The following is a 26,206-nucleotide window of genomic DNA, read 5'->3' on the forward strand; positions in this document are numbered from 1 at the left end:
TTCAAGTTTAGTTGCTTGTTGCTGACATGCATATGCTGTCATATCCATGATTTTTCTTGCCAACTAAACCATTACTATTACCATCTTTTGAAACACTCGGTACCCCGCATCTGCGATTTTATATCCACGGTTGGCCAAGCTGCACCCAAAACTCCTCAGTCACTATTCACATTATCCTTTTATCAATCCAATTAGCGGCATCTGTTGTGAGCTGCTAGCAGCCCTGCAAAGTGTACCAGCGCTAAGCCTCGCCAAGCTCCATGTAGAAGCAGGGTGGTGATATGATTGGGAGTGGGGACGTGGTAATGTTTCTGACAATTATCATCCTCAGAATCAATCAGGCTGATGACGATCTACAGAGTCTACAGAGACTGGCCATGGTAATCAGTTTAAAAAATACAGTACGCAAAAAAGAAGATATCAAGGTCATCAAGCTGAAATGATAAAACATTGAGCTAAAATTGTACAACTGTTGCTGTGATTAATAACACTGTAAGGCAGGGTTATTCAACAATTGAAATAATCTGGCCCATAAAAGATATCAGACCAGCCTGCAGGTTTAGTTCAAAACAAGCATTTTTTGCAGCAAATCCCTAAACTCAGCAGCACATTCTTTGACAAGATTTTTTGCAGTAAGCCCTTATAAACAGCAGAGTACTCCTGTCATTTACATAGAGGAGCTTTGACTAGCGTAAACACATTGTTTCTATTTTAACAAGCCGTAAGCTTTTTAAACTGGCGCTGTGCCCTTCAGATCACAGGTGACCTGTGATCAAGCTGGCCTGATTAATGTGTATTGCAGTCTCCTCCTGAGGCAATCGCACTTAAAAGGGTCAGACCAAACTAACAAATAGGATGGTCTGCAATCGCGTTTTATTGCGTCAATAACCTTGACTATTGATTCATCAGCATTCAAATTTTACAGGAGAAACATACCATAATTGCTCTTGTGAGACGGGCTCTGCTGATCTCAGACTCCCTGATTGCATGTGGTGTGTGTGACCATTTTCATTATGGGATTGGGCGGTAAATATTTACACAGGAAGTACCCATGTAGTCTCAGTTAATTGGTTACTGGTGTAACACCACCAGTTGTGCTTCAAAATAATTCCAATGCACTATAATGTTATTGCCAAAATTACGCACAAATCACTGCTGAGATTACATTAGCACAGGGGTGTCCAAAGTCCGGCTCGGGGGGGCCATTTGCAGCCCACAGCTGTTTTATAGTCTTAAAGAAATGGCTTACCTCCAAAATGCTTAACAAAGTTACGATGAAGTACATCACGTGTTCACACTTGCACAATTCAACATGTCCAAAAAAGAAGAAGGAAGAATACTAGTTTGTTCACACATCCTGTGTTTAACATGTGACAGTTTAACATTGTCATAGTAGAGTTAATGCTAGGGATATCCAATAGCATCTGATAAAAATGAGATATCGGTTGATATTGGTATTGATTTTTCTGCCAATGATGATATTGATGTGCAAGTGATGATGTGCTCCACACAACAACAAGTTTGCTCGCTCAGTATAATTTCCAAGTTTCGCCGTTGGGCTGAAAAGTTGCACGGACTGTAAAGCGCTGGAAGGGAGGAGTAAGGCATCTTCCTTTAATAATTCTATGTAATATCACACCACAGGAAGAATTACTCGGAGTCACATGCAGCTAGTGTTCATGCAGCCAAATAATAAGCAGCCGGTGCTGAATGAGGCCAGTTTATCATTTCACCGATAGTATTAGTTTCATATTTTGCAATTTGATGGAAATGTGCAGCTTTCCAAGTTGTATCATTACCTGCATTATTAGTTGGATTCTTAATTGTGAATTTCTGTAAGAAAGACTGCACTTTTTTTTGGAACTTTGCCTATCATCCACAATCCTTATGTGAAACATGAACACACGGCTTTTCCTTTTCTGTGCCTTCTAAAGACAGAAAACCAGCTAGCACATCGCAGTTAGCAATATAGGTAATGGAACGAACCTATTCTGCCGATAAAAACCCTCTAAAAAAAGCCCTCCAAAAATGCCAGCAATGTTCCATTAACATAACCTGACCTGCATACCAACTAAGCTACAGCGACATGGTTATTGTAGCAGCAAACACTGAATAACTACTTTCCTGGCGTAGTGACACAGCTGTACATGGTGATACCGATTTGATACCAGTACTTTGTGCAAATATGCCTAAAGTGTTGGGTAAATTTCAGTAGTGTATTTCAAATCATCCCATAGCTCATAAAATAAACAATATAAGACATCAGAGGAATTTATTCATTTATTTCAAACAACTTAATATCATTTAGACGAGGTCTCAATAATTTAGTTACTTTCCACTGTGTTGCTGTTAAAGATATACATTACCTCAAATGACTGACATAACAAAGTATCAGTACTTTAATATGAGAATCAATTTTAAAGCATAAAGATCTGGCATCGGATGGATCGATATTTCAGTATTGATCCGCACATCACTACTACCGGGAGGTAACTTAAGCTAAATGAGTTGCCTCGCCTGTGAGTTTGAATTGAATTTACCAGCTCAACGGGGAGCACAGGTCTCGTGCTGAAAGACACAGCCATCCCAGTGAGTCGGCATCCCAGTGAGAGCAGACATCGTAAGCGACTGTTTCGTGATGATTTTGTCAGTGAAACTTTCAGCACTAGTGCTTCATGCTAAAGATACGAGAATGGCTTTGTGTTTCACTATATCTTCCTAGCACCCAGCAACATTATTCTCTGCCTGGAGGGAGTAAAAGTCAAAAGTATTAGTCCCCCCTATGATTGGTGATGGCAAACACTCTCTCAGTGCTGCTGCTGTTGACGGAAGTAGCATTCGTTGTTATGGGCTCTGTGAAATCAATGCGTCCAGGAAGGAAGCCTTAAAATGACCAAAATACTTTAAGTATTACATGTTATCATGAATGTGCCTGCTACTACATGGTCACAGAATACAGGGTGTTTCAAAAAATGTGATATCATTTTGATAACTAAGCGAATTCCCGTTCAAATGTCTTCTCTTTTTGACAGCATGTTTTTAAACAGGTCAGAATTTGCTGATTAATGTTTGATGTTTTTATCTTTACAGATATGTCCCTCACAACAGGACACGGTTGACGAAATCAGCCTTAATATAGAAAAGGTCTCTTTTTTTTGTATTATATTTTTGATCACAACATTCATGTTTGATGCCAATACATTGCATTCCTGTGTGTGTCAGTCTTCAAACATTAGAAACACAATGGGACTTCTCAATACAGAGATTTGTGCTGTCCAAAATAGCTTTCTTGTTTTTCTCTCATCTTTTCTTGCCTTCTCGTTAATCATCGGCCTCCCTACATTAGGTCACTGTAAAATGGAGCTGTGTCTGCACCAGATAGCTGTGGTAATTCTCGGTACAGTATTTCACAGCCCTGGAGGGGGAGATGGACACAATACATGATCTCTAACCCTGCAGAATCTATACTTTGGAGGGAAAAAGGTGCCCAGAACAACAACTAAACACCAGAAGTTGCAATACCTAAATACTTTATGTATCGTTTTGTGTCAAACTGTAGACTCAAGCAACCAAAAGATAAATGAGCCACAAGCCATCATCACTTCATAAACCAAAAAGACTTGAAGGAGGGATCTAACGGTAAGTGTATTCATAATCTGACATTTTTGGACTTCTCCAGCACCTTTAACACATCCAACCTGAGCTTCTCAGGGACAAACTGACACAGATGGGAGTAGGATCACACCTGGTGGCATGGATCACAGATTACCTGACTGGCAGACCTCAGTACGTGCAGCTGGGGAACTGTAGGTCTGACACTGTGACCAGCAGCACGGGAGCACCGCAGGGAACTGTGCTCTCTCCTGTTCTGTTTACCTTGTACACGTCCGACTTTCAGTACAACTCTGAGCTCTGCCATATACTGAAGTCCGTCGGTCATCGTGGGATGTATCAGGAATGGGCAGGAGGATGAGTACAGAAAACTGATCCAGGACTTTGTGAACTGGTGCGACACAAACCACCTGCATCTCAACGCCATCAAGACCAGGGAAATGGTGGTGGACTTTAGGAGAAACAGGACACACCCAGTAACTGTTCTCATTAAAGGTGGCGGTGTAGAGGTGGTTCACACCTACAAATACCTAGGAGTGCATCTGTATGATAAACTAGACTGGACTGCCAACATGGATGCTTTGTGCAGAAAAGGGCAGAGCCGTCTGTCCGTCCTCAGAAGGCTGGCGTCCTTCAATGTATGCAAGAAGCTGCTACAGATGTTCTATCAGACTGTCGTAGCTAGTGCCCTCCTGCGTCAAGAACGACGCCACATGCCTGGACAAACTGGTGAGGAAGGCAGGCTCTGTCATTGGCACTGAGCTGGACACACTGACATCTGTGGCAGAGCAAAGGACACCGAGGAGGCTCCTTTCTATCATGGACAACCAGCATCATCCAATGCACAGCATCATCTCCTGACAAAAGAGCAGTTTCAGTGGCAGATTACTATCACTACCCTGCTCCAGCGAAAGACTAAGCAGATCAATTTCTCCCCCACGCCATGCGGCCTTTCCACACAACAGAGGGGGAGCTATAAAGATTCAAGATTCAAGAGTTTTATTATTATGTATTATTAGTATTTGTTATTTATTATTGCACTACACATTTGATGTGATCTGTCCTATATTTATTTATTTATTTATTTATTTATTCATTCTATTACTTATTTTTCTTGTCGCTCATGTCTTGCCTTGGTTGTTTTATTTCATTTTGTGATTTAAATGATTAAGTTCATTATGACATTTTAGCACAGCTGCTGGAAATGTGAATTTCTCTTGGAGATCAATAACGTATCTATTAAGTATCTATTAAGTTATGAAATGCATTCAATGAGGGAGATTCAAAAGGAAAATATGTTGTCTTGCTGGAAATTGTTATTATGTAATCACGTTACTTGAATACATTGAATGGGGACACATTTTATTCAACACATTCACTGAAAATCTCAAGTCATCAGACTAAAGTCAGAGTCAAGACCCAAGTAATTGACGTCAAAGTCCAGGTCGAGCTGTGAGTCTTTGATGATTCTGTCAAACCGACCCTAAGGTCATCAAAATTGCGATTTGAATTTGGCTTGAGTCCAAGTCCCGTGACTCGTGTCTACACTTCTGACTTTGGCACCCAGCTCTACTGCGCATGTGTATGCAAGAAAACCTGTTTTCAATGTTCTAATTAAATGTGTCCCTTTTGAAGTAAAGTATAGTTTTAGACATAATAGCGCAATGTTAGTGTATTACTGTATTAGTATAATAGTGTAATGATATATAATGTAATCCTTTATATTTCTTATTTTATTATACTGTATATAAATACTAGGGGTGGGGGAAATAATTGATTCTTAGATGCATTGCGCTGCGGACATTGACGATTATTAATCGGTTCAAAAATGTCAATAATTGACGGAACAAAACAATGGAACAAAAAGTCGGAAAGCGGAACAGTTTATGGCGGTACACCTAAGTGTAATACTCTACCAAAATGGCTGACCCTAAACTCCGACTCGCACCCGCTGGATTTACAGCGAGCGTCTGAAGGACTTTGGCTTTCACGTAGTTGAACGTAAAAATGAGCTGAACAAGAGCCAGACAATATGCAAGCTTTGTCACACAAGCATAAATTATTTTAGGAACACGACAAATATGAGAAACCACATAGCACATTTCCATTCAAACCAGTAGAAAAAACAGCCAGCTGAAGTTGCTGCCAACCAGAGAACCATCGAGCAGGTGCTAACTAATTTTCCACCCAACTCGGAAAAGGCGGAGCAATCACAAAGTCAAAGGGTTTGTGGCCATATACGGTTGTTGAGAAGCAGGGCTTTTGTGCTTTGTTGCACATTTTGGAACCCAGATACAACGTCCCATCACACGTTATTTCACTGACACTGCAATTGTGAATAAAGGTAGCATAGGGTTTTTTTAATTTTTCATAATATACTGACGTCTGCAAGCATTATTCTTGGATGAGAGCCGCTGGTACAGAAATCTATATTTTGAACGAAAGCTGTGTTTGACTTTGCTATACAGCAAAAATCGTGCTGGTGGCCAGAGATTTACACCCCTAATACTGTATATACTGTATACACACACACACACACGCATATTTATATATATATATATATATATATATATATATATATATATATATATATATATAAAACACAAAAATTTAGGATATTCATGCGGGCATGTCAAAAATCACTTTCTTTAAAGGTAACGCAGCATTAGATTACAACTTGATATAATATTAAGATAGCTTATTTCAACCTATTAAACAATGACATTTATTATTTATTACAAATCAAAAGAGGACATCACACTCTGGCACTATTACATTGGAGAATCAATAAATTAGCTACCTTTACCTTTTGTGGGGGGGTGGATGTGGCTCATTCTCAGATGCGCTCAATAGTCCAGAATAACAAAAATTTGGTGCCACCTGTTGGTTTGCTTGTATAGAGCTGTAGGCCCTGAACATAATATGTGCTGTCCTCAGAGAGCTCTTTGCCATGAAGTGCCACGTTGAACTTCCAGTGACCAGTATGAACGCGTTTCAGAGTAAACACAAAATTTTACCCACCTTCTCTCCATTCACACTTAAGAACTTGTAAAACACATGACCCCTAGGAGAAAAAAGGCCAATTGGACCCAGTTTGAACAGTTAAACATAAGGGTGTAGTCACTTTTGTTTAGATAAAAGTATGTGTTGTTACATATTCACACGGTTATACAAGCTGTGCACTAACTACTTTACGTGGTATCAAACTGCTGTTTCTTTAATGATGTCCCATGAAAAGATATAATAAAATTTTGCAGTATCTCACTTTTGTGAGATACTGTATATTCAGGGTCAATGCAGCCATTCTGAAGGATCACCATCCAGAGTGCTTACAGCTTTTCTTTACTGCTACTTTTTTGGTAGTCACTGCACTCCCTTTTTAGTGACTTTATTGACCGTGTCAAAGCAGTAGAGTAGATACAAGAGTGACCTTTACACCACCCCAAAAATCCGCCTCAATGTCATACACATACTGTATATGCAAATGCACACAAGCCATACCGGAGTCTCTGTTCTCCAACCGGCTGTGAAAATGGGTAATTTGAAAAAGGCCATACCATGGAGACAAGCTGAAAGGAACCTAATAACAGAATAGCCATTTAATGGACGTCCCTGGAAGCTCAATCTTTCAATCTACATTAGCCTGCTCACGAGGGAACTCTCCAACCAAAGTCCTTTCTGCACTATCTGCAAGGACTAATAAAAATGAAACACATAAATACAGACGATTGGTTATAAATAACCACAGAGAGAGACCTCTGAATGATCTAGTATCCGATATCTTGACACAACGTGTAATAACGAAACCTTTTATTAATTTTTCTAGCTTCTCCCTTCTCACTCGTTCTCTCGCTGTGCTGTAGCTGATAACTCAAAGAAGGCCTTGCATGTCCCCCGGACATTTTAATTAGCCGGTCTTTAAGTCAGCCTGACCCCCTTTCAACTGTGATCAACCAGTGGGAGCGGTGATAAAGACCTGCCACTCACATTAAAGCGGCTGTGGAACCCAACAGCAAATTGACTCTCCGTTATTGGTCGACGCTCTCGGACTGTGCCGTCACTGGAGGCTCAGTGCGAACTGGAAACACAGAGACACTGATAATATGTGTTCATTCATCCCTGCCCTCCATTTACTACAGTGTGGAGGCCTTGACAGTGTAGAATACCAATATGCGTGGTTATTAATACACAGGAGATGTCTGAAAGCAAAATTAATGTGGGACACTTTTTGTATTCCATACCTAAAGGCAAGCAAGTGTGGTGAAACTACATGGAGCCTCATATTAATGAGGCCCAGTGAAGGCAAACAAGATAGTACTACAGCAGGCTGGAAAAATAAAGTACATACAGTAGTTCATTTTAGCATACGTACACACCTCACATTTCAGCAAGCATTTTGTTATATCTTCTCAAGACAATACAACAGAAGTGAAACATAGATATACGTTAGAGCAGGAGTGTCCAAAGTGCAGCCCAGGGGCCATTTGCAGCCCGCAGCTGTTTTTTTTTATTGTCCTGCAGCACATTCTAAAAGTATATTTTAAAAAGAAAAAAAAAAAAAAACAGCAGCAGCACAAATGGAAAAATAAGCAAAGTCTAAATACCTCCAAGTCAAGACAAGACAGGTCTTGACTTGGATTCGCACGTCTTTACTTGAGACTTGACTCGAGACTTGCTGGCTCCTTATCATGTTGGAAAACTGCCATGCGGCCCAGTTTTTGCTTATTGTCACAGTACATCATGGAATTCATGTTTCCTCTCACTGAACCACAGCTCCTCCAATGCCAGCAGCACTTGTGCAGCCCCAGGCCATGAAGTGACAAACACTATGCTTGCCTACAGTCAAGACACAATTGCAGTATCTTGATACTCACTTGTGTTGCCAGCTATGTAGACAATAATATCTGCGTGTTGACTCATTTTCAGTGGATAGTAAATCAATACGGCTACAGAGGCTGTACACTGACTACTCTTTATTTCTATACTATTGTCCTTTTGAAGAGATATACTATAATCCAAATGGTTGCTTAAATGTGAGATGTTAGATACCGTAATGTTGCACAACAATAACCAGCGTCTAAAATGTTGCTTGTTCTGTTTGCAATCCAAAAGAGACCTTCTATGTACTCTGAAAAAGGCGACTGGGGAAAGATTATTCACATTCGACAGTCAGTCATGTCAGATATACTGAATAGAGTATTTCAGAGGATCCCTGGCGCACCTGTTCCCTAAAATACAAGCGAAATCAACATGAGAACATCTGTATCAGATAAGGCCCAGTTTAAAAAGGGATGCATGTCAGGCATATAAAGTGTGCCAGAATCAAAGCATCAAGACAAATCCTCTCCGTGCTCTGTGAGCTGTGCTTTGCATGGTTACTCTCTACCATCCTCTTTTCTACAGCAAAAACTGAACCCACACCCACCTTTTTTTTTTTTTACACAAATTAAAATATTCATGGGAGAAAATGTGATTGGAAAGCAGACACGATCAGTGATAAAGCACACTCGGCGTAACCAATCTGCATTGAAATACAAAAACATTCTCCACATGCTACTGTCACTTCACCTGAAACTTTTCTCCAAAAAGTTTCCTAAATCCTCTGCCACATACCCGTCTTTAACCGTGGCTCCATATTGTGTCTTATCCTCCTCCTCGGTTGAGCCTCATGCGTCTTAAAGTTCCCTCTCTGCTGGTTATTACTTTCCTTTATTATTTTTTGTTTTACTTCTTTTCCATTGAAAGTCTCTCCCTATTGCACTCCGTGTCTGCTCTTAGAAGGCAGTGTTTTGCATACATCTGTAGTTCACAGAGCAGAAACTCGTTTTATTCGCCCTGCGATGAGCTGTCAACTTATCCAAGGTATGGTCTGGCTTTCGCCTTCGGTTAACTGGGATTAGCTACAGCCCCTGCTGTGAGCTTGACCATGGACGGATGGATGGATGTATAGAAATTTGGGTGTTGAAGGGTATCAACTCAGCATGTATGCTGTCCAATGGCTTGGCAGATACTGTGCATGAGTAGAATTGCTTCATTCTGCAGGTGGAGTGAATGATTGGATGTGTCACAAATTTCAAATGCTTGTGGTCGCTGCACTGCTGCTGTTTCAGGGAGAACATTTCAGAAATAAATTGTCAGTCAGCAGCAGATTCATTGTCCAATTCATTCATAAGCTGTGCTCATTGTTGTCAAAGCCTGCATCTTAACTCCTTCTGAACATCCTTGCAATGCTTTCTTTCTTTCTGTGCAATTTACAAGAAAAGGAGGGCTACACAGTCAAAGCTTTGGCAGCACGCAGATACAGTATCTAATCTTTACTCCAATTTCCACAGTCGTACAGTGGCAACAACAAAACTGGGTGCACAACTACTGTAATGTTTGCATTCAAAATGAATGGTAAACACAGCCCAACTGTGTTTAGCATAAATTGTGCTTACACATTAATTTAAAAAATTACCTTTTGCAGACTTAATGTAAATGAAAATGCTCAAATTAATGGTTTATTCAGGGTCTCCCATAGTCGCCGGGTGAGTGGTCTACAAAGGCAAATAAGTACCGGGATCTCCAATTGGTGCAGGGTCAAAGAGCACTGGCTATAGTCAACCTACAGATGTATTTTTGTTTATTATTTACACAAGACTGGAGTAGCTACATTTAAAGTGTCACGAGTAGTCAGGATCCAACAGATTTATCTACCTCTGCATGCACATTGAAATGTTAGCTGCTGCTGGTGTGAAAAACGAGTGTTACACTTACCGTACTGTTGCTTACAGTGAAGTCATCAGTGCTATTCATGGTGGCTGAGCACTTTGTCACAATTACAACACTGGTTCTGTTGCCTCTGTGTTGTGCAATATACACTCCTGATCAAAATGTTAAGAGTAGTTGAAAAATTGCAAGAATTTACATTTTGCACTGTTGGATCTTAAGGAGGTTCTAAGTAGAGCTACAAAATGCAAAAAGAAGAAATGGGCATGAGACAAATACATTTTTGAGCAAACAATTTATTGCAAACAAGCATTAAAGTGAAATTAACTTTTGATCAGCTGATGGACAACCTAAGACCATAGCTCAAAAAACCCAAATCCCCCCTAAAATAGAAATCAAACGTTCAAATAGAACTCAGTCATGTTTAGCGGCGCCATTTGTGTTAATCATGTCAAAAATGGGTTTGGCCATGCTTGATGCCAGTGTTTCCAGGAGGCTAGTGGGAATGTTACTCCAAGTGATGAAGATAGCTTCATAGAGGGCATCCACTGTCTGGAACTGATGTCCATTTTTCCCTTCCCTTGCCATCCATCCCCAAATGTTCTCATTTGGATTTAAATCAGGGGAACATGTAGGATGGTCCAGCAGAGTGAGCTTATTCCGCTGAAAGAAGTCCTTTGTCAGGCGGGCATTGTGAACTGTAGCATTGTCCTGTTGAAAAAGCCAGTCATTACCACAGAAACGAGGGCCTTCAGTCATGAGGGATGCCCCCTGCAACATATCCACATAGTCAGCTGCCATTTGACGCCCCTGCACAACCTGAAGCTCCATTGTTCCATTCCAAGGAAAAAGCAGCCCCTCCACTGTGCCATATGGAAAACATCTCAGGTGGGATCTCCTTGTCATGCCAGTAACGTTGGAGGCCATCACAACGTAAAGGTTACACTGTTCTCATCAAAGAATAAAACTTTCTTCCACCTTTCAATGTCCCATGTCCCATGTTCATGTCCCATGCATTTTGAAGCTCAGTATACAGTGCAAAATTTAAATTCTTGCAATTTTTCAACTTAAAATTTGTCTTCAAATTGTGTGTACTTGTAAAAAAAAAATATGGCCAATAATCACGTTTTTTTCCAACCATTCTTTGTTCAAACTGCCAAAACAAGAGCCTTGCATGCTTCCTTGTTGAACATTTCAAATTGTTCTCATTACTAATCAGGAATCACACCGCAGCGACTGAGAGTGTGACTCATATGACCCATCATGCTGATTACACAACTGATTAGAGGTTACAGTATATATAAATATACTGTATACAGACACACGGTATATTTAAATGGCATTGTACTGGACGTTCTCTCAAGTAATTGGGCAACCATCAGCAGCAGCCGGCATACAGGGGGAGGCTGTGATCAGCTCAGCCATCCGGCGCAAGTTCTTTGGCCTCCAGCAGACTGGCACTGCCAGAGCCCTTGTACCTGTCTGCCTCAGTAATCTGCCAGGGAGCAGACAAACATCAGTGAGTCTTATCTTGACTCTCCAGGAGCAGTCAGGGAAGAAGCAGAGAAAAAAAGCCATGGGGGCGAGGCAACAAGCAGGCCAGACTAGGGGGCAGGGTGAATTCAGTCAACACATCAATGCAAACAGTTCATTAAAGCCAACACACAAATGCAACCACACACACAAGCGGGCAAACTGGGGTGAAGACAGGCTTTATCCAATATGTCATCACTTTTTTTTTCTGCAAGGCAGGTAAACATGAATCTCCGACAAGCCAGAGCATCAATGAGGCAGTAACCAAAGTGCAACAAAGTTACCAGTAATGAAAATGACAACACCAGAAACCGCTTTTCATTCCCAGCATGGCTGAGCAAAAAGGATTCACCCAACGGCAACACTGAACACTGCTTGACACATACTAGGGGAGGGGGGCTATAATACACCATCTGCACCAAAGTGATAGTCAATACTTGCATCTCATGCAAGATTGCACATGTGGGCAATGAAATTGAAACCGTCTCCGAAAAGCTATTTTCCGTGTGCCAGAGTTTGTAAAAAGTCACACTCTGACAGTAGCGGATTTTGCCTCAGAGAAATTTGTCTTTACAGCGGCACTGTGGATGCTGGCGTTCATATTCGCCGGAGGTGCCTGTGGGAGAGTGCGGTGGTGAAAAAAATGATGAAAAACATGTTAGAAATGGGTTTGTCTGTCACTTAGCATAAGTAGGCCTATTTTCCAAGTAACACATAGCCACACGCCATCTTGCTCCAGCAATTAAGCGGCCCTTTTCACATGAATATACAGTCCTCGTTTATTGCGGTTAATTGGTTCCAGACGGGCTGTGCGGTGGCTTAGTGGTTAACATGTTGGCCACACAGTCAGGAGATCTGGAAGATCTTGGTTTGACTCTCCGTTGGACATCTCTGTGTGGAGTTTGCATGTTCTCCCTGTGCGTGAGCGGGTTTTCTCCAGGTTGTTTAAACTCCAGTGACCACAGGGGTGCAAGACTTTTTCTGTTTCAAGTGTGCGCACCTCCTGCCTGACTACTCCGTTTGAAGGGCTAATTCTCCCCAGTTAAAGTCAAGACCTCTAAGTCAGGAGCGAAAAGGACTTATGTGTGCAGCCTGATGTGTGCAGACGACCATACCACATCCAAACCATGAACAATAGAGCAACCGCTTAATAATGTTCATAGCACTGGACCCTACACTTTGTGGCTGCTCCTCTTCTTATGATTTAGAGCACTTGGAATTGACCTGAGAAAATTTACTCATCTAAATATGATCAGAAGGACCTTTAGGAATTTTAAATGATAAGCCGGAACAACCTAGAAGAAATTCACTTGAATAATCCTGCATACTCTTTTGTATCAAAGAGGGCTCAGGGTGACACTCTTTATATTTTTTTATAAAGACAAAGGTTTAATAGAAAAGACTGCAAGGAATTATAATCAGTCATAAAGCAATAAAAAAGATAAAAATAACAAACTAACTCCATTGATTATACTTGAGCTTCATTCCCATATACTGTATCGGGACAAAAAGAAAAATAAAACCTTAGAACCCATCCTCTGTCCAAAGTTCTTCAAAAAGAAACACGAAAAGGGCTTTATCCAAAACCTTAATTTTGTCCCGATACAAAATCCCGAAGCAAAGACGAAAAAGTTCCAAAAATAGTAGTCACTGCTAGGGGATAATCCTAATGCTGGCGAATGTCGACTCTTCTCCAGTAAACTCCAAGGCTCTGGGTTGCTTTTGGTTTGTGAGGATAGACTCACAAAAAAGAGAAAAAGGCACGAATCATATGAGAAAAAATTATGTCGCTTTAGTAGCACGCAGTTGAAATATTAATGAATGAATACAGTTATTTTCATCATAATATTATGAGAAACAAACAAAACAAAATAAAGTTGTCATTTTTGGAAAATTAGGGTGGGGAAAGAGTTATAATATTATGGGAATATAGTCAAAATATTACGGGAAAGGTCAGAATGTTACAAAAAGAAAATGTATGAATATTATTTAAGAAAAAAGTTCAAATATTTGGAAAATTGAAAACAAAAACAATAGCAAAGATGGAAGTTCATACCAATAATATCCTTTTTCAATGATATCACAAAGCAAGTGGCCCTTGGATCCTTTCATTTTTCAGTATGTGGAAAAAGTTGTGACACCCCTACATTATTGGCAAATAGCTACAAAGCCCCGCCCGTGTCCCTTCAAAGACATATTTTCTTCCTGCCCTCAGTCTCCTGTTGGATAAAAAGTGTCCCCTTACCATGAGTCAACACACTGGCAAGTTGTTGTTTGTTAGCATGTAGCATGGTTTCCACAAATTCTTGTTGTACTATTTCAAGGCTGAAAAACCGACCGTCCCAAACATAAAAGAGTTGAGTTAAGCTGCACGGTCATACTTATAGTCATATTTTATATCCACGGGATCCATCCTTCCAACTTGTGGAAGCCCTGCACTAAAAAAGAGTGTTTATATTGGTGATGGACAACTCCAGCTACTCCCTCGCACCCATAGGTTACCCCCTTTTGTTTTTTTGCCTGCAAGTATAAATAAAAAAGCAGAACAGGCAGCAGGTGTCAGGAGGCTTTCAGGCAACAACACATTTTGTCCTCAAAGTAGAAAGCAATAAAACGCTGTCATTTCCTATAGGGCATCTTTATCTACAGCACGCACAAAACATAAGAGGGAGGTCAGGGAGAAAGGAAAGAGGTGGCCCTGAGAGGATGCCAGTACAAGCTGTAATGGCCTCTCTTTTGTTTGTGTTCCTGGGATAAAAGGTTTTCAGTGTATGTATGTATGTCATATTCAACAATATCAAGGCATATATTTTATTTATCATGATTTAATGATTGATGATTGAAGTCATTGCGGAAGAGATATCCTGTTTTTATTTATACATTAGAAAATGTATATTTTTTTTTTACTCCTGTGTCCATTCGTAAATGGTTTAAATTGATTTTATTTCCAATTTAATTATTTATTTACTCACAATTTTTTTTCTTTTTCTTCTTTTTCTTTTTCATTTTCTTTTATTACCGCACCAGCCAGCGGCGCGCAAACTATCTCCACCGAGGGAAGAATACAGAAAAAAAGTTACAAAGCCGACAGCCACTTAAATGAACATAAACACATAAACGCAACAAAAAAAATAAATAAAATCAATACATAAAATAAAATAATTCAATAACTAAATAAAACAATTAAAATATAACAATATAAAACAAAATAAAAACATTAAAAATAATGCAATAGAATAGAAAAGAAAAGAAAAGAAAAGAAAAGAAAAGAAAAGAAAAGAAAAGAAAAGAAAAGAAAAGAAAAGAAAATGTTTTTTAATATATATTTTATACATATATTACATAACTATACTACAAATAAAATACATAAATATAACATATACATATTCTCTATTATTTCCTCTCTGTCTATGCAGAAATTGAAACACGAGAAGTGAACTATTAGCAATTGCTGAGACATGGAGAAGGTGTAGAATTAAATCATGTAATCATGTGATGTTCCTTAATGTAACTTAAGCATAGTTGAATGAGGTTCATTTGGTCTATCATTAATAAATTCTAAGCACTTCTTTGTTACAGACCAGAGGTGGCTAGTTTTTCATACCCAACAGTTTCGACTGCTTACTTGCAGTCTTTCTTGCAGTCAAAACTCTCGGGTATGAAAAACTAGCCAACTCTGTTCTGTAAAAAATAACTGTTTGGGATTAACTTAAAGGGATAATTGGCATTGTTTGACATGAAGTTGGATGACATCGGCATTGTAGTCCAATAACAGCCACTTACCCCCCACTTGGTCTGCTAAGTCCAGTTCTGGTCAGATTTCTGTGATGAAGAACGTAGTTCCGCTTAGTTGCTGGGGACAATTAAGTCATGACTTTGGCTTCTCAAAACAAAATTTGTTCAAAACATAAATAAATTTGCATCACAAAAGCCTTCTCAAAAAAATCCGACCTCACAAAACGCCTGGCGTTATATATACGGTATGTCTCCCGCCGCATTCCTGCACACTGTTGACTGTGCGTCCATGTGTATGTGACGAAGACGCTCGCATCTACTTCCACGATGGAGCGCCGCGGCCATCTTGTTTACGTATGTTTTCCACAGCGGAAGAAGATGTGAGTGTCTTTCGTCACATTCACATGACCGCACAGGTGACAGTGCGCAGGGATACGGCAGGAGACAGATATTACACCGAGTGTTTTGTGAGGTTTGAGTTTTTGAGAAGGCATTTTTGTGATGTAAATATTTTAATCTTTTGAACGCTTATTGTTTTGAGAAGCCAAACTCTTTACTTAATTGTCCCCAGCAACTAAGTGGAACTATGTTCTTCATCACAGAAATCTGACCAGAACTGGACTTAGGAGACCAAGTGGGGGGTAAGTGGCTGTTATTGGACTACAATGCTGTCATACAACTTCATGTCAAACAATCTGAACTGTCCCTTTAAGCATATTCGATATAAATAAAACCATGACCATAAAGAATGGGGAAATATCTCTCTTGCCTTTGATCTCCGGAGTTGCAGGGCTTCTAGTCCATTTTTCCGCGCACCGGGCTGTCAGACGTCAGTGGTTGTGGTTGCCCACTTAGCTTCTCCTCATCTCACAAGCACAAATACGGTACGTGCCACCAGCTCCGCCCAAAACGTGTTGAAGATTCTGCTAAATGGGATTCAGCTTACAGACTGGAAGGAGACAAGGGAGAGAAGAAGTCTGAGTCAGAAAACACAGTTGAAACGTCGTTTGATTACTGCAGACAGAGATTGAATAAATAAGACATTTGATGTTTTGTCCCACAGAGAAGTCGTTGTTAAAAGCAACTTAACAACGGTAGTGCATATTTAATCATCTAACTGGTCACACTGCAGAGGACATCCAATATCCACTCGAGAATTGGCTGTGTAAAATGCAGCTTCAGAGTTTACTGTCTACTTTTGCTGATGTTTGTTTTACTTTGCCCCTGACTCAGCACCCTTCGTCTTTATTTAGCACCTTCGACATTTTTCATACTGTCACACCATATACTGAGCAAACTCATCAGAAGTCAAAGAAAGATCAACCACAAGACAATTTCCATGGTAAAATAAGGAGGCGTTAATCTCGTGGCATTGCATGTTAATGGCACCCTTTGAGAGAGAATTAAACTTCTCTGGGCAGATGCAGAGACGAGCATGCCAATTAGGAAGGAAGAACACTGTTGAATAATTCCTCAGTAGCAACACGGGGACTGCTGGAGAAAATCTAGTGGAGTATGACTTACATTATCTCACAAATGTGAGTACAGTCCTCATATTTCAACCATTTTGATGACAGTATAACTTCTCAAACACTATAGAAAGTAAACTTGGATGCACTTTTAGCAGGATATATTTACTATGCACTTCAAATGAGTCAACACACATCCATTATAAATGGAAACACATGTCCAAATTCCTCTTCCACTCCTCCATGATGACAATTGTGAAGGTGGTGGATGTTAGACACCTTGCGCTCCTCCACCTTCATTCCGCTTGAGGATGCCCCACAGGTGCTCAATTGGGTTCAGGTTTGAAGGAGACATCCTTGGCCACTCCATCACCTTCAGCTTCAACTTACTCAGCAAGGCACTTGTCATATTGGAGGTGTGTTTGGGCTGGTGGACACCTGGTGGACATCCTTATGCTTGAACATGGTGTTGGTTACGGACAAGCTGTGACGAGCACAGAAGTCCAATAACAAAACACCGCTCGGTTTCAGATCAGGGGGGCCGTTTCTCTTAATCACGTTTTTCCAGGTCTCACTGTCGCTGTCAACATGAGCGTTGAAATCCCCTAGCAGAAAAAGGGACTCCCCCGAGTGAGCACTCTCCAGTACTCCCTCTAAAGACTCCAAAAAGAGCGGGTATTTTGTACTGCTGACAGTCAGGACCTGTCCCCACACCCGAAGGGAAACTACCCCCTTGTTCACCAGCGTAAACTCCAACATACTGGCCCTGAGCCGCGGGGGCAACAAGAATTGCCACCTCTGCCCGTCGCCTCCTACTGCTGGAACGCCAAAGTGGAATAAAGTCCAGCCAGGTGTGTCCTACTAGTATATCTAGCCGCAACTTCTCCACCTCGTGCACGAGCTCAGGCTCCTTCTCCACCAGAGAGGTGACGTTCCACGTGCCAAGAGCTGGGTTCGGAAGACGAGGATTGTACCGCAAAGGTTACCGCCTTCGGCCGGCACCCAGCTCACTCTGCACCCGACCCCTTTGGCTCCTCCCATAAGTGGTGCGCTCATGGGCGAGGGGAACCATATTACCTATGCCTGGCCAGGCCCCATGGGTGCAGGCCCGGCCACCAGATACTCGCCACCTCCAGACCCGGCTCCAGAGGGGAGCCCCAGTGACTCACATCCAGGCGAGGGAAATCTAGATCCAACATTATTCCCTCCCCTTGCACCTGTTTGTCATGTCTGACCCTACCAGGGGCATGAACGCCCCCAACAACTTAGCTCCTAGGATCACTGGGACATGCAAACTCCATCACGACAAGGTGGTGGCTCAGGAAGGAGCAATTGTCTTGCAATGTACGGAATTGCTGCATCGTAATAATATTGTTAATGTTGGCAAAATATTGCAATTACATTATAGTGCAAGTATAAGAAAAGATGACACCACGATAATCAATCAAAAATATATCAAGACAGGCAGCTGCACAAAAAAACAAGTGAAAAGCACTCCAAACATAACCTCCATGGAGAGGTAAGAAGAGACACTTATTCTGAAAGCAGGGACGCAGGCAGAAAATAGATGAAGGGATAGGACTAAGAAGGCAGCAGCACCCTGAAGGGCACTTTCCTCTACTCATGATTTGTCGTCTTGTTTTTTAAATGTCATCAAGTGAAGCTCTTTCACAACAAAGACTGGTAGGTGAGCGCCTGGAGGCACTGGAGGTAATCAAATCCAGAATAATGTTAAATTTGCTGCTTAGTGGCTCTGTTACCAAACAAACTATGTTCAATTTTGCCTATTTGGTATGAATTAAATGATTAAACCACAGGTGGTGAGTTTGTTGCAGTCACACCAACACATGTGTTTAATTATGTCTGTGTAGTTAAAAAGAATACTCCTTCCAAGCTGCGAGGCACATTTTGAAATATAAACAACTCCGGAGCGGCAAAAGCTACATTATGAAAAGACAATTCCAAGTACTTCGGACCATCTGTGAAGAGAGGGGCTTACCCCCCAGACTTTTGTGTTTCTGCAAACTTGCATTATTACAGGAATTTGGTTCGCAGTAGCTGTAAAAGTGGTGGTGAATATTTGTGGCCAGATGTTCCACAGAGTGGATATTGTAACAGTAGCAAACAAGCATACTGTACATCCCAATAAAAGACATGATAGGAGGATTCTATCTCTTACAAAATCTTTTTACATGGATTTGATGTATAACTAAAACTCTAACTAAAATCTAGCCTTGGTGCTGGAATTTTAAAGTGTTGTGTGTAAGCCCCATTGTGTGTCTGCAGCTTCAATGCTAATGTGTTGTGTTTGTCCACGCCTGTCTCCAAGAAGCGACATGGTGCACTTTATCCACTTCTTACATCTACACTGTAAACCTGTGCTTGTCCGACGTACTGTACATTCCTGATCAAAATTTGAAGACCAGTTGAAAAATTGCAAGAATTTACATTTTACACTGAAGGGCACAGGTGTCAAATTCAAGGCCCGGGGGCCAGATGTGGCCCGCCACATCATTTTATGTGGCCCGCAAAAGCCTGGGAATAATGTGTGTCAATAATGCACTTCATCTTTTTCCTTTGTAAATTGATTTATTCTTTCATTTCGACAGAAAAATTGTACTGTGTGCAGTTTTTCTAAACTTTTTTATATTATCTGATCAGATATACCGAGCATTTTTTGTTATCAAAAATAAATCCCTGAATGTCTGCTTGTCAATTGATTGCAAACAAGCATTAAAGTGACTTTTTTGTTCCATAACCCTCAGGATCTTTGAAGACGCTTCAAACGACTGTCTTACTGCGTCCAACCTCAGCAGCAATGGTGCGCTGCGAGAGGCCTTGCTTATGCAGCTCAACCATCTGGGTTCAAACAGAGAAAGCTGTTTTTGCCTTTGCCATCAAGAGACGTTGACAGTGTGAATACCTGACAGAAATTGATTCATTTTCCCATGATTTTGGATCTTAAAGTTTTGATCAGCTGATGAATAGACTGTTGAAGTTTAATATCCCAAATATTTCAACACAGAAATGTTCTACTTATTCAGGTAACATCTGCTCTCTTTTCTTCATGTTTCTAAAATGTCCACATTTCCCCAATTTCTAACATTTCCACAAAATGTTCTCATCGAAAATGAATGGGCCATTTTTCAAACATCCACACTTCTTACATTTTTCAACGAATTCAAAACATTTCAATTATGAAAATTCATTATTTTACACGTTCAAAAAATTCCCACTTTTTCCAAATTTTCCTATTTTCCGGAACCCGAATTTTTCTTTTTCTAAGAAAAGTTTCACGGTCCACATTTCTCAACCGATTCAAGCCAACGTCAAACTGTTCAACACGTTCAGGATATAATTCTATCTATTTTTCAAATTTAAAAAATTGTAAAATATCGCAAAATTCTTATTTTTAGTAACACCAGTTACCTTTATGAGGATAATATTATTTCCACATTTCTCATCCGATTCCCCGCATTCCAACATCAAACAATTCAACAAAGTCAGGACAATCATGCTACGGGCCACAGTACGAATTTTTGTAAAATAAAAAATGTTTCCTAATGCTGCTTTGTTTCAATGGGCTTCTTCCAACGGATGGGCGATTCAATTTCTCAACCGAATCAAGCCATTCCAACATCACACTGTTCAACACGTTCACCACATTCAGAATCCCAATATTTATACTGAACAAAAGTTCCAAATTTTCCCAAATTTTTCTTCTTTTTGTATTTTGAAGCTCTACTTAGAACCTCCTTAAGATGAAGTAAAGTCAATTCTTGCAATTTTTCAAAAAATGTTGATCAGGAATGTAATAGATGCCATATACAGTAACACATACAACAACGTAACATTAAGGAGTAGGACACGTTATCAACACTAGCTAGCTGTGTCCACTGCAGTGCTAACATTACATTCACATTTGAACAGAAACATCATGCTAGGTGAGCCTATTTTTTTTTTCCAATCAAAAAACTAATGATCAAACTTACAGCTCCCGCGTCCGTAGCCGACTGACGGATAGTTGGCAGGGCTTTATTTTAACATATTTAACATATGTTTTACAAAGGTGTCTAACGCAGCCTCGACAAATAAGTGTGGGAGATGATCAACTCTCGGAGGCAAATTAGGGTGCACTCCTTGGTTGATATACAACAACATGATCCTCCGAGCAGCATCATTCTGCTCTGACACTGGCATTGAATAAGGAGTTCAGAACCTTCGGAGAGAGACTGTCCCACCCCTTCAGATGCCGACATAAAATGTTAGGCTTTTATCTATTTAAATGGTGTACCGCCTCGTTAACTCAAACATAAGGGCCTCTACTTTTTGTTTTGAAACACACAGAAAAACAAGTGGGCCGTGAGGATATATTAGACAGAAAAAGGTTCTGAAGCTACATTAAAAAAAAAACAAAACCTTTTACTTTAAAGCGCAAACAATACTTTGAAGCATGTTGGTAGACATGATGAAAGATCTCCTCTATTTTAGCAGTTCCAGCTCCAAAACCCCCACTGAAGATTTGACAGCATCCTCCAGAATACCACCTCTGTTCAGCATGTATCCAGGCAACAGATGAGCAACAGAAATTTGCATCCAGCCTGTTACATATGCCAGACTTCATAATTAAAAGGTACTCCTAATTAGGAGTCAAAACGGTGACTGAATCTTTTGGGTTCTTTTCATCTTATTTACGCTTTAATGACTCAGTTAATGGGTTTGTTGCCTTGTAGTGCATGTATGTTTATGCTTATACGTGCGTACGTTAAGCTTTTGATTCATTCATAAACCATATTTGACCCACTTCTCCCCTCCTGTCACAAAAACATAAAATGTATTTTGCAGGAACCTGGCTCTACAGTGCTGTTGTAAATTAGCTTTCATGCTGATTTGATCCTCAGCAGCAGTGTCTGCACCAGCCAGACACATGAAATATGTGCATTGATATTTTGCCATGGAATCGATGTAATATGGAAGCGAGGCAGTATGGATTTTCATGTTTTGTTGTGAGACAGCCATCAATTTGAGGGGGTAAGAACATTAAGACAAATTGAACAAAAACATTTCAAATGGATCCTCAGCGTCATGTGAAAGATTTACTAATACTAGGGTTGCTAACGATAAACCGATGCTACCGGATATCCGGTTTGACAAAGGAACGATTCCGGTGGAAACTTTCTGTAACGATAATAATCAGCCATGAATCTTTAAATTAATTATTGATTGTGGAGACGTGCACCGTTATCACGAGAGTAGCAATAGCTTGACTCATACACAACGCCTGAGCCTGGGCTGCCGGCGCAAGGATTGCCATGCTTGCTCCATAGCTTGCCGTGGCTGAAGACGAGAATGGGTGCAAATAGTAGTGGACGCTCTAACTAGCTAGCTAGGAACTATTTCCGATTCAACACTAGTTACCACTATTTATTAGTCACCGCTTAGCTAATCACCACAAAAGATTTCCAACACATCCCTCCCCTCAGAAAACTAAAGTTTGGAATGTCTTTGGAAACAGCGGTGAGTATGGTAACTTTTTTTGCTTTGTAACTTGTTTACGTTGAAATGTTGCGCCTTTGTTACCTACCTGGACTGTTGAAAACACTATCATGCTCAGTCTGTCGGGATCAGTGCAGACACATAAGTTAGCCTCACTAATTTACTTATTCTAAACTTAAGATAAGGTTTTAAGGTTTTCAAACAGAGAGAGGAAGGACGAAATAGGAAGGCAAAAACCACTTCCACACAACATGGGAGGAGAACATGTCGGACATGCCATGGCTCACTCTGTGCGGGGTGAATGTCATGTAATATAACGTCATGTCTCATTAATGTAACACTACTGACGTAGTAATACTACGTATAAATTCTTTTTCAATATTTTGACTAATAGGCCACAGAAAAAACGAAATATAGTGAGGGACGACTGTACATCCTATTTCAGGCTGAAATACTTTTAAAACAGTAAAAAATATTAATACAGTGGAACCTCGGTTAGCGTCCGCCCTGGTTAGGACGTTTTTCATTTAACGCCAAAAATATCCATCAAAATTTTGCCTCGGTTAGCGTACCATATGGGGCGCTTATTGGCGTGTTATTAATACACTGCTTGAGTCCTACTGTGTTCTTCATGTATTTTTATCACAAAACATCCTTAGCTTCTAAAAAAGAAGCTAGCTTGCTAAGTTACAAAATGGTAACCGGAACCGGACATCAGCTATGTAGACCGTCTATGATGTCATCAGCGGTTGACTCTCAAAAATGTTAACACAAAACCCATTTTTATAGTTTCACATGCATAAAGCAATTCTAAATGTATATAAATGTCAAATGAAAGGGATAAATAAACCTTGAAGGTTACTTTTACCTTCCTACCTTCATCTTGATGTGAGTGTTCCCAAAGACACAATGTGGCAGCGAGACAACACACATTGTTTTGCTATGAGCTATTTCTTGGAGTCAATTCAATAGTGTGTCTTTATCAAAACGCTGGCGCTTGAAACTTTCTGTGGCTCCATTTTGGGTTACTACGGTGAGAAGCACTATTGAATTCAGAGCAAAAGAGAAAAGTGGCGTCCGTGTGCTTTCTCGCGACCACATTGTGTTTTTGGGAACATTCACATCAAGAATCATGTCTTCAGTTCAGGTAAAAGTAACCTTAAATGTTCATTTATTCTTTTCATCCATAATTTATATGCATTTTGCTTATTGCATGTAAAATATATAAACCAGGGGTCACCAACGTTTTTCCTTGTGAGAGCTACTTTTACAAAATGAAAATGGCCAAGAGCTATTCATTTTTGTAACATTTATTTTCAGAGCTCATTTTAACCCACAGAACAAAGAGGACTTCCTGTCCATCTCACCAGAGAGAGCCTTTGCAGACTTCCTGTTCGCTCACACTGTCCTGCATCTTGTTGTCATGAACTTCATTGGTTGATCATTGGACTAGATGACCAATGATGACTAGCTCTCTCCAAACAAAGCGAATATGCTTGTTTTACCAGAACATGAACAAAATGCTGGTGTCCACAACTCACATTTTGTATTTCAGAATACATTTCTTTCTACTGTTCTTTCATTATTGACTCAAAACCTGAATGAAAAGCAGGCTTGCGGTCACCTCATGTGGTCGTGGGGGGCGTTGGTGACCTCTGATATAAACTATAAAAACTTTTGTGTTAACATTTTTGGATTTCTGGAACAGATTAATTGGATTTATTTCTTATGGGAAAAATGTATTCAGTTAGCATCCGTTTCAGTTAGAGTCGGACCTTCTGGAACAAATTAATGACGCTAACCAAGGTTCCACAGCATGATATTATTTGATGTTAGGGTTTAATGCATGAGTAGATTTCAAGGATCTTTTAAGGCAGTGTTCATTAACTGGTGGACCGAGGTCCAAGGAAAGATATTAAAGAATTTCTTGACTGAAGGTTTTCTATAGTTTTTCTATAGTATTTTACGTTTGGACAGGATGCTTCTATTTTGATCAGTGGAACCTTTTTTACACTTTACCACCGAAATCAACTGCATACGAGGTAAGCCAACCCAGGTGATGCTACTCAGGCAATAAAAACTGTGCATTGGCGCGAACCACTACGACTGTAACTACAGAGACAGACGAAAGAAAAAGCAAAGCGACTGACACGCAAGAACGAGTGACTTACGGAACAAGAAGACAGAAACGAGGTGGAAACAGAGGCAGGGGCGTTCGGATAGTTTTCTGCACCAGGGCCTATTTGAATTTGATGTCTATACCCCTGTGTTGAGGGTTAAAATGTAGTGACGTTCAGTAGTTGCACTGAGAGATTAGCCTCACTGGGTTAGAACAACATAGAAGAAAATTTGACATGAGCATGACATTCGTTGTTCTAATGCTTTCTAGCTCTTTCCTCTGTTCCCTCTGATGCCATTCTTAACGTTGTATGGAACACTATATGGCTACCTATCAGGTCCGTGCCATGACCCTAATTGAAAAGCCATATTCACTGCAACATAGGAGCAATGAAAGGCAGCTGTGAGCTGCCCGGGCAGTCTGCAGAGAGCCGATAAAGCTTTTAGAATTCACGAGCTGTCATCTCACTGTCCGTGATACTAACCCAGCCCCCTTCCTCTTCCTCCGAGGCATTAGGTAAAAAGTTGAAGACACCTTAAATAGCAGATCTACGGAGGCAAATCCTCATGTCTGTACCTACGCAAAAAGTGAGTGGATATGAAATACGTCATTGAGAAAAAGAAGAAAACAAAGCAGTAATCCTTGTATTGTTACAGCATTTTTGTTGAGATTTACAAAACCACAATCCTTGGGCTTTTCATTATAAGCATTTAAAATGACGGTAAAACAAGGTAGAAACTTGAGCAACAGTAAAAATTGAAACATTTTAAATGGTCCAAAGAAATATTCTATCACTTTAAATGTATATTCATGATGTAATCTAAACGGTGCGGTCACGCCAAAAGAAAAGCGTTCATATACTGTAGATTCCAGGTATGTTGGGAAAAAATGATTTTGTGTGTAACTTCTCAGTGAAAAAGGGTAGTTCTGCTCTGACCCGATACTCTGTTTTGACACAGTACTTGTTGGTTGAACAGCTCCAAGGAACAGGCGAACGAGGCGATGGTACGGTTTTACAGACTTTATTGTCTGGCCAATGTCACATAGAAGGAGAACACAGTGCTGGTGTCAATTAGCAAGTACAGATACAACATCTTCACCCCAAACGCGTGAGGTCTTCCTTTATACCTTGGAGGCGTCACTTCATCGAACTATGTGGTTAAATGAGTTAGATGGACCTCGATCTGTGTCACTGAATTAAAGGTACTGTTGTTGCACACCTACCATGTTTACTTGTTTATCTGAGGTTTTTTAACCTTATTCTTTGAGGTGGAAAAAGTTGCAGATGAGATCTGTTTATTTGTCAGATTTTCCAGAATTCCAGAATTTCTAGCTCCACTCTTAAAGACAACAAAACGACAAACAAAATATTCGACTATTAGTTGACTGTAGACAAAAACGAATCAGATTTGACTATGGAAATCCTTTGTCGAAGACAGCCCTCCTTGTATGTCTTCCAAAGCATTTCAAGCATAACCCTATTTTGTCTGTTTTGTCGAGTGCATTTTTTTTTCGCATGACTGGCAACGCCAAT

At 40.3% G+C, this 26,206-nt stretch overlaps 1 protein-coding gene across 3 annotated transcripts in view; it reads right to left on the reverse strand.

The window, feature by feature from the left end:
• The window catches only part of grik4 (glutamate receptor, ionotropic, kainate 4), a 418,260-nt gene that overhangs the window by 316,361 nt on the left and 75,693 nt on the right, over positions 1 to 26,206 (reverse strand). For all 3 annotated transcript variants that reach the window (XM_054795183.1, XM_054795185.1, XM_054795184.1), the window contains one exon: positions 16,358 to 16,537. The gene's annotated coding sequence lies outside the window, so the exon portion shown is untranslated. The remainder of the gene's footprint in view (positions 1 to 16,357; positions 16,538 to 26,206) is intronic.

Source organism: Dunckerocampus dactyliophorus, chromosome 12 (assembly GCF_027744805.1).
Source record: "Dunckerocampus dactyliophorus isolate RoL2022-P2 chromosome 12, RoL_Ddac_1.1, whole genome shotgun sequence".
Classification (NCBI taxonomy): domain Eukaryota; kingdom Metazoa; phylum Chordata; class Actinopteri; order Syngnathiformes; family Syngnathidae; genus Dunckerocampus; species Dunckerocampus dactyliophorus.